General features: G+C 34.4%; 1 protein-coding gene across 1 annotated transcript in view; it reads right to left on the bottom strand.

Moving 5' to 3' along the window:
- The window catches only part of SLITRK3 (SLIT and NTRK like family member 3), a 34,752-nt gene extending 26,147 nt beyond the window's left edge, over nt 1–8,605 (bottom strand). The window contains exon 1 of the mRNA XM_017890169.1: nt 8,571–8,605. The gene's annotated coding sequence lies outside the window, so the exon portion shown is untranslated. The remainder of the gene's footprint in view (nt 1–8,570) is intronic.
- Nucleotides 8,606–9,037: the final 432 nt, after the last annotated feature.

The following is a 9,037-nucleotide window of genomic DNA, read 5'->3' as shown; positions in this document are numbered from 1 at the left end:
CACTGAGTCAGTTTAACATGATTTTTCTTTAGCCTGTGTGACCATACTGTAAACTCCTTAAAGGCAGGAAACAAATCCCATGCTTTCTTTGAATCTCTGTATTATACTAAACATACTGCCAGCCACAAAGCACTTAAGTTTATGTATGTGTGTGTGTGTATGTGTGTGTGTGTGTGTGTATGTATGTGTGTGTGTATATATATATATATATATATATATATATATATATATATATATATATTTAAGCAGGGTCTCACTCTGTCACCCAGGCTAGAGTGCAGTGGCACAATCATGGCTCACTGCAACCTCAACCTCCTGGACTCAAGTGATCCTCCTACCTTAGCCTCCAGAGTAGCTGGGACTGCAGGCGTACACCAACATGCCCAGCTAATTTTTGTAATTTTTGTAGAAATAGGGTTTTGCTATGTTGTCCAGATTGGTCTAGAACTCCTGGGCTCAAGCAATCTGCCTGTCTCAGCCTCTCAAAGTGCTGGGATTAGAGGTGTGAGCTCCCTCCTGGACCCTGCCATTTTTTTTTTTTTTTTTTTGACAATTGAGTAAAGATTAAATTATAATTTTTTTCACACTAATTAAAATAGTAGATATAGTCATATAATAGCGACTTCTAAGAGACAAAATGGAAATCTTTCTAGTGGTTCTATATACCAAGAATGTTATACCTGACACATCACAGCAGAAAGAGAAAGCTAAGTCTCCTTAATTAGCTGTTAGAAATGAAACATCTTTTTAAAAATATTATTTGAAATGTGGAGATATCTATAAAGACACAAAACTTGCCTTTACTTGGTAGAGCTATTTACATCTGAAATAGCTATCTTCTAGCATACCTGTGTCTCTAGGGTGTTGTGTAACTGCAGGTGGAATGTTCCAAAGTTAGAACTACTAAAAGAACAAATCAGAAGAGTTCCTAGCAGTAAGAATTAACCTTAAGGAAGCTTAGACACATTTATATGCTTTAGAGCTGTTCCTGGGGAAAAAAATCATGCATTTTTTATAATGAGCATATTTATAAGCATACCCCCACCTGCCACCAAGATGTATAAAAATGAGTTAGTAGCTGCAAACTGCTATTTTAGCAAGTGCTAGAGGAAAATAACAAAGGATCTCTGGTTGTATTGTTAACAGGAGTGAAGAAGCTTCTCTTGTGTCTCTGGACCAAAGGCTAACAGAAGAGCTTTTGGTTACTAAGATGTATTCTTTCCTGGTCTCAGGCTCATTAACGATGGAAGTAGGAGGGAGAGCATATAAAGCGGCAGCTGCAGCTGTGGGCACTCAGATCATTTGTCACCTGGCATGAAGTTAGTGTTGGCAGCTCTGGAGCTCCAGCACAGAACACCAGGGATCAAATGCCAACTGATTGTTGTTCCTCACCAGCTTGCTGGCTAACTCCTACTCATTCTTCAGATCTCTGCTGAAGTGTTGCTTCATCCAGATAGCTTTGCCTGACCTCTCTAGAACACATTTAGCACCTTTCTCTTCACTGTTATGGCCTCATAATCTCACCCTTACCATCACACTTACTGCTTGAAGACCTGCCTGCCCTCCTCACTAGGCTCAAGAAAGGCAAGAGCTGAGTCTTTTCCAACATTGTTCAGTGTCTATCTTGCATACAGTAGGTGTGTAAATATTGATGAATAGTATCTGTTGCATGACGGCTTTATGACTATGTATAGGCTGTATGGGCTTAGATATCAATAAAGGAGGTATTTGACTGAATGCTATGTGTGAGCTGAAAGTAAATAAACTCTCAGTCCTCATGTCCTCATCTACTATCTGTGACAATTGTATACCTGTCTTTTAAAAGTAGTTGTTGTCCTGGATAACAGACCTGAAAAATGTACCCTTGAACTTTAAATGAAAGTTTTTTAAAATAATAAATAAATGTTTAAAATGTAGTTGTTACAGTTAAATAATATTTTTATTTTTTTGTAGTAGTGCTATGAGGATTTATTTATGGGCTTTCTGCATATTAACTGAGTTGATCCTCAAAAAGACAAACATCAGGTAGGTACTATTAGCACAATGCTTTATGTAAGAAATAGAGGCATGGAAAGTTTAGCTTCCTTGCCCAAGGTCACAGAGAGAAGAATAATAAAAGCGAAAGGCCTTGTAGAGTGACTAGGCTGAAGTAGATATTTGCTAAATGCTGGAATTGGGACTATTGCAATTTTACTTAGAGGAGGCTGATTCTTGTGTAAATGGGAAATTACACCAAACAGTTTGTTCTCTGGTTTCAGAGCCTTCTGTTGCAGATATTTTATTTGTAGAATTCCCATGGAAGCCCAATATGGTTAGAGAAGAACTTCTAATGTGTGCAGTCAGAGAGAACCCTTATTTTTATTGAGCGCTATATGGTGTGGAGCATGTTAGAATCTAAAGAAACCTTTGTAACAAATATTATGGATTTCAAGATAAAAAAGAAGTAAATGATATCATGGCCTATTTTAATAGTTTGCAGCATTCCTTATTTATTTTGTTTTATTTATAAATTATATTTATTTTGTAGTGTTTACTTTTCTCACTGTAAAATGCTTTTGTTGAAAATATGTAATACAAACAGCAAATAAGGAAGTAAAAATTATCCATAACTATTCAACTAAGAGATAGCTACTATTAATATCTTGGCATTTTTTTCTATTTTTTGACAAAATTACATGCACATCTGCTTATATATACACATTCATTTGTACACACATTTTAATATGAAATTAGGTTATATATATCTTCTATGTCCTATTTTGTACCTATTATTTTATCATACTCTTTAAAAATTATAATTGTCATTACCTGCATAACATTATCATATATGGCTGTATCATAATTTTATTTAGTAGTTTTGCTTCTGTTTAATATTCTCCTAATTTTGAAAATTGGTTTATTCTTTTCAATTTTCGCTTATTTGAACAGCTTACTATGGTGCTTTACATGACAGATGTACCTTCTAAATAATCATATTTAGATGATGATGTAACAACTAATAATATTTTTGAAGGGGGTAATGCACTTCTATTCAGAGCTAAACAGGCCCCCCAAAAATTTTAAGACAGAATTAATATTTAATGAAATAGCAAGAAATAAATTGGAATGGCAAATGGAAGTGGAATAATGTTTTTTGAGAGACCATGGTATGCTATCACCTATGAAGGTCAGCGTTATAATTACCATTTTACTATGACTGACTGGGGCTCAAAGGCAATGAATGACAAAATCAGGTTGTTTTAGTGGCTCTGCCAGGATTCAAATAAAAGTCTCACTCCTCAACACTTTATTTTCTTCATTCCACCATGCAGTCTACACAGCGTGCTGGCAGTGCTCATAGCTCCACATGACAATTTATTTGAGCCTCAGTTTCCTCATGTGTAAAATAGAAACCGTAATACTCACCGTGTAGGATTTTGTGATGGTTAAGTTGAATAATATATGGAGATCGAGATCCAAAGGAATTTATCCTAGGGCTCAATGTTAGCATCGAGGCTCATAGGTATTTCATAAAGTATATCCTGAAAGTGACAGAATTTGATAATCTCCTCGGAATTGAGGGACTCGCAGAAGGCTCATTAACAACCCAAATTTCCAGACATGAATCTAGATTTACATCCAGAATCTGAAGTAGGTCACTGCCTTTGTTTTTAACAAATTCCTTTGGTAATTTTGATAATATTTTAAATGGCAACCACAGATATAGGCAACTAGAAAAATGATGCTGAAGGGAGGATGGAAAGTTTAAGATGAGACATGAAACTTTGGCAGTCACTGGTTCAAAGTAGATGGAGCTTCCTGTGGCATCGTATGGCTGGAAACTGTGAGGATGTAAAAACAACTCAGGGTCTGAAGACTTCATTTTCTCAGGTAATTTGAAATATGAAACACATCCAAGGCACTTGAAATTAAAAGCAAAAATAATACTAAGTTGACTGAACAGAAATGGCAGGTGACAATGTTTTGCCAAAGTAGGATGTGCTTAAAGTGGGTTGATCATGAAGGTAAATGCACTGGATGTGTGATGCTTGTGGATCCTAATCACGTATACAGTACTTAAACTACGAAACCTGACCTGAATTTTCTGTTTGACTTTTTTATTTTTAAGGAGGATATCTTAGAATTATTTCTTCCCTTCTCTGTATTTGCATAGAATTTTTTCTAGCCTTTTATACTGAATAGCAGTTGATAAAATTGATTTTTCCTATGACAAAAGGAGCTTGCAGAGAATAAGAGTCCTAATTCATTCAAGAATGATGCTCAAAAGCAACTTTTCAGTGAATTTTTCAACCCATATTTTAATTATTTTAAATAGTTGACAGGAACATCTTGTAACTTTAAGAAAGTTCTCTACGGGAGACATGCACTATATTATTTAATTAAAATTACACCAAAGATTTTAGAACATTTGCTTTTGTTGTATTGTGGTATTTGATGTGAATTCCTAAAGAGTGTACTAAAGGAAACATCTCTAATATCTGAGACCAATGTTCTCTAAAACTGTGTTTTTGTCAGGAATTAGTAAGCTGCATGACATTAATATTGTTAAAATTATAATTGATGATATTAAATTTCCTGGTGCACCTTCTGCTACAGAAATATTTTGAGTTGTGCCAACTAATTTTCTGGGCCTGTTACTGCATAATAAACATAATGGAGACTATATATTTTGACTTGCATTTGCTGGTTAAATCTAACCTTGAAGTCCTCTATAGTTGTATTTTTGTATTGGTCCTTAACACATAATCTTACAATCTGAGGGGGCTAAAGGGAGCTTGAAAAGCGATTTTCAGGAAGAAAGGAGAATCTCTACAATTTCAAAGCACTTTCAAAAAAGCCATGTCACAACTTCTCTTGCTAACCTACCCTCATGTCAGTTACCCACATAGTTGTGAGATTCTTTATGAAACGCTTCCCTGAATACTTCTGTTGCTGTATAAGCCCACATCTTCATGCTTGATCTTAGTGCAAACAGAAAAGTGGTCCACTGGCCTTTTAATACATGTCATTTAGATATTAAGAGATTGTTACTGAAATCTCTTCCTCAATAAATACTGCAGACACATTACGCACCTAGTCCATGCTCTTCTGCAGGGCAGAGCGCTGTGTACTTCACATGCAGGGAGCTACAAGAGGGGCTTTTGTAGGCCTCCTTGCCTTCTTTCTTCTAGTTTTTAAAATCATTTTCCCTGTTTTTGTAATTCATTTAAATTGACTATTCTTTTTTAATTCTCTGCTTGACTTTTTCCACTGGCCTTTTCACTTTCTACACTTGACCATTCACACTCAGAAACAACCAAAAAAAAAAAAAAAAAAAAAAATGGCAGTTGAATCCTGAAGGATTGAAGGTGTACACCTTACAGTATAATTTTGTATGTACATGATTTTATGTATACATTTCAGACACCTACCATCATTGTCCTGTAGGCATGTACTATTCAAGCTCAAAGTTTTGTACCAAATATTAAGCGGATTTATCAATAATGCAAAACAGTAAACCTTGTCCTATATTGAAGAGTAACAATTATATTACCACCCATTTATTGTGTACTGAATCCTGATCATCCTGATGGCAGGTAATACTATGAACATACTAACATTAAATAGAAAGATTGTCTGACTAAATGATCACCATTTTACCTTATTTCTGAGTCATTACTTTTTGTTAGGGACCTCTTCTATCCTTTTAGTTTAGAAATGTAAACTGAGGTTTCTTCCTTTAATTTATACTTCAGTAACTTAACCATCATTTTGCACCATCTAGTTAGTGAGTTTTCCATGTTTTTTCTCTCATTCTTCTGATTTTGTAAGTCATCTTCTGTTCCGGTATATTAATGGATTTTTAAGATGGTAAGTTTGCTGGAGTCTCATTGATTGCTACTTTCTATACAGAATCTTTTAGTCAGTGTCAAAGGGAGATTATTATATGGGTATCTCACATACAGGAAATTAGATTCACTACAGAGCAGCTATGGTGGATTTCCAATATTAGATGAGATTAAGTTAGATTCGCTGTAAACTTTTTCATGAACTGTTTTCAAATCTGGACTCATTTATTCACCATGAGTGCAAATCATTATGATAAATTATTCTGAAATACATTTATAGCTTTATACATCAATTTGAGAAACTTTTAATATTTACTGTTACATTTTCAGGTAAATAATTTTCTGTTTTCACATATATTTTNCTACAGAGCAGCTATGGTGGATTTCCAATATTAGATGAGATTAAGTTAGATTCGCTGTAAACTTTTTCATGAACTGTTTTCAAATCTGGACTCATTTATTCACCATGAGTGCAAATCATTATGATAAATTATTCTGAAATACATTTATAGCTTTATACATCAATTTGAGAAACTTTTAATATTTACTGTTACATTTTCAGGTAAATAATTTTCTGTTTTTCACATATATTTTTAAATTGTTTCAATCTTTCATGTTGAAATGTTTCTGGAAGATAAAAGTGGAGAATCCCCTTAGATTTTGTTTGTCAATACTGCAATATTGGGCAAGTTACATATGGCTAAACAGATTATATATTGAGTGTGTGAGACTTAAAAAAAAATTCACCCATAAGAAAAGGATGTTGTCTGTCTGATTTGATGATCTACATAACATTGGGAAGAATAATAAAAATCTATATTTGTATAACTATTAGGCTAGAGATCAGAAAATGAAGCTGTGCAAATCAGTGGGCTGTATTTTTAACTTTCATTTGCCACTGATAAGCATACTGCAGAGCTTGAGAAATTACTCTGCTTAATTTTTCCTAAAACAATACTTAAGTAGATCAATTACTGATTTAGATTTTATAATAAAAAGAACTGTTAAGGAGAAATTTTTTTGTTTGGCAGGTTGGAAATGAAATGTTCCAAACTTCTGTTGTGCAACAGTTTCTTAGGCTCTGGTAAGAAATTAGATGATGTCAAAACTAGTTAATTACAAAGATAAGTGTGAAATGCAGGAGATTGATGAAAACAAAATAATTTCAGCCAAAGTTCAGGAATATATTTTTTTTAATTCAGTGATAACACAGATATCTTAACTGATGTCTGGGCTCCATTTCATTTACTTACTACTCCAAATGTCAGCAATGTATGCATTAAGGTTGGCTTTCAGATATTAACTCTAAATCATATTCATCAATTATACTCTTGAAGCCAACATAAAGCCCTTTATAGCAGAAGGGTCTTTATTCCCCTTTTCTCCAATTTTATTTTGTTCTTATGTGTTTATTTCTATCAATATCCTCCCTTATTTTCATAGTTTTCATATTCCACCCCACACCTGGACTAAGTTGGAGTAAAGAGATCTCTGAGTTAAGAATGCCAGTAAGATCAGAACACTATGAGAATAAGGTGGTGATAGTGGGATAGGGAAAGCAGCTGAAAGAGTTTATTTGTATTCAAAAATACATGCATCTGCACCTGCAAGAAGACTTTTGCCATCACAGTCAACTCTTTATTATTTAGAGAACTCTCTGCTTTGTGGAGATTTGGCTGGAACCCCAGACTTGCTTCCCTGGAACACCTAACTTTGTTTTTTTGCTGCCAACAGCATGGTCTCCTTAGGAAGGATTCGGCTTAGACGTGGAGAGGAAGACTGAGTGCCTGTGTGTATGACTGAGTATGAATCAATCCAAATTCCAAAGGCAAATTTAAAAGATTTGGGTGCATTATTTTGTGCACATGCCTCTTTTTCTACCTTATTAAAAGTAATTTCAATACTTGTATACTTTTAATATATCCAGTGCAGCGTGGTGCATGCTCAAATATGTTTCATGTGGTCTTTCTTAACTTCATACTTAACATTTAAACATCTGTATGTTTAATGATTTTACCCTGGCCTCAGGCATTAGTCAAATATTTGTTTCCTTTTCTGTGCTGTCATCAAAGGACTATTACATTTTTAATCTTCCCTGAAGAAGTTGTAACACTCCATTAAAAAATGGTAACAAACACAATGATACTCCCACTCCATCTTCTATGGCAATTCAAAGCTTGAACATTTATTCACTGGACAATGGAGGTTTGCCTATAGTTTCTGCATGGGATAATGGGACAATTGCTTTTTTGTTTTAAAATATAATCCCGGCAACGATGTGAAAATGAATTCGAAATAAAATCTTATTGGTAGAAAATGTGGGACCAAACTGTCAGCGGAAGCAGTAATGAAAAGGGGGGTGTGGATTTAGAGATACATTTTAGAAGTAGATAAACACCATTTGGCATTAAAAGGTGAAGGAATGTGAGGATTTAAGGATAACTCTGAGATTTCTAACTCATGTAGTTGGCTACCTAATAGTGGCATTAGTCATAGTAGGTTATAGAAACTAAGCTTTATTGAAGGGATGCTTGGGATTTTAAGGGAGAAGCAGGAGAGTGGAGTGGAGATAATATGTTTGGAGTTTATCATGCTGAGTTTGTTACCTGTTGGACTTACATGTAGAGCAGGGTTTGTCAATCTTGGTCATATTGACACGTTGAGATGGATAATTCCTTTTTGGGGGTGAGGAGCTATTTTGTACATTTAGGATTCTTAGCAATGTTTATGGACTCTACTCACCAGATGTCAGTAGTACCTCTCTCAGTTGTGCCAACCAAAAAATATCTCCAGATTTTTCCAAGTCTTCCCTGAAGCAGGGACAAAATTGCACCCAATTGAGAACCACTGGCATAGAGACAACAAAGAAGATATTGATATTTTATGTCTAGAATTTAGGAAACAGAGAAGACTTGAAATCAATATTAGACTCATCAGTAGTGACAAACCTAACCAATGTGAATATATGAGATTCTGCAGGGGAAGAATGTAGATGATTGTATGTTATCTAATTTTTTATTGAACAGGTCTGGAGACTAAAAATTCCTAAACACATGAGATAGACAGACTGAGTCAGCTCATCTTATTTTTGAATACTTTCAAATGTTATATGTTATTAATGTTGTTATAAACTGTTACATATCAGTCAAATTGCTTGTATTGAGCCATAATTAATCTTTCCATAATAATAATTCTTTTGTCCTAATTTT

Source organism: Rhinopithecus bieti, unplaced genomic scaffold, assembly GCF_001698545.2.
Source record: "Rhinopithecus bieti isolate Rb0 unplaced genomic scaffold, ASM169854v2 scaffold_18956, whole genome shotgun sequence".
Classification (NCBI taxonomy): domain Eukaryota; kingdom Metazoa; phylum Chordata; class Mammalia; order Primates; family Cercopithecidae; genus Rhinopithecus; species Rhinopithecus bieti.
Note: the sequence above shows the minus strand (reverse complement) of the source record. Positions and strands in the feature narration are given on the sequence as shown.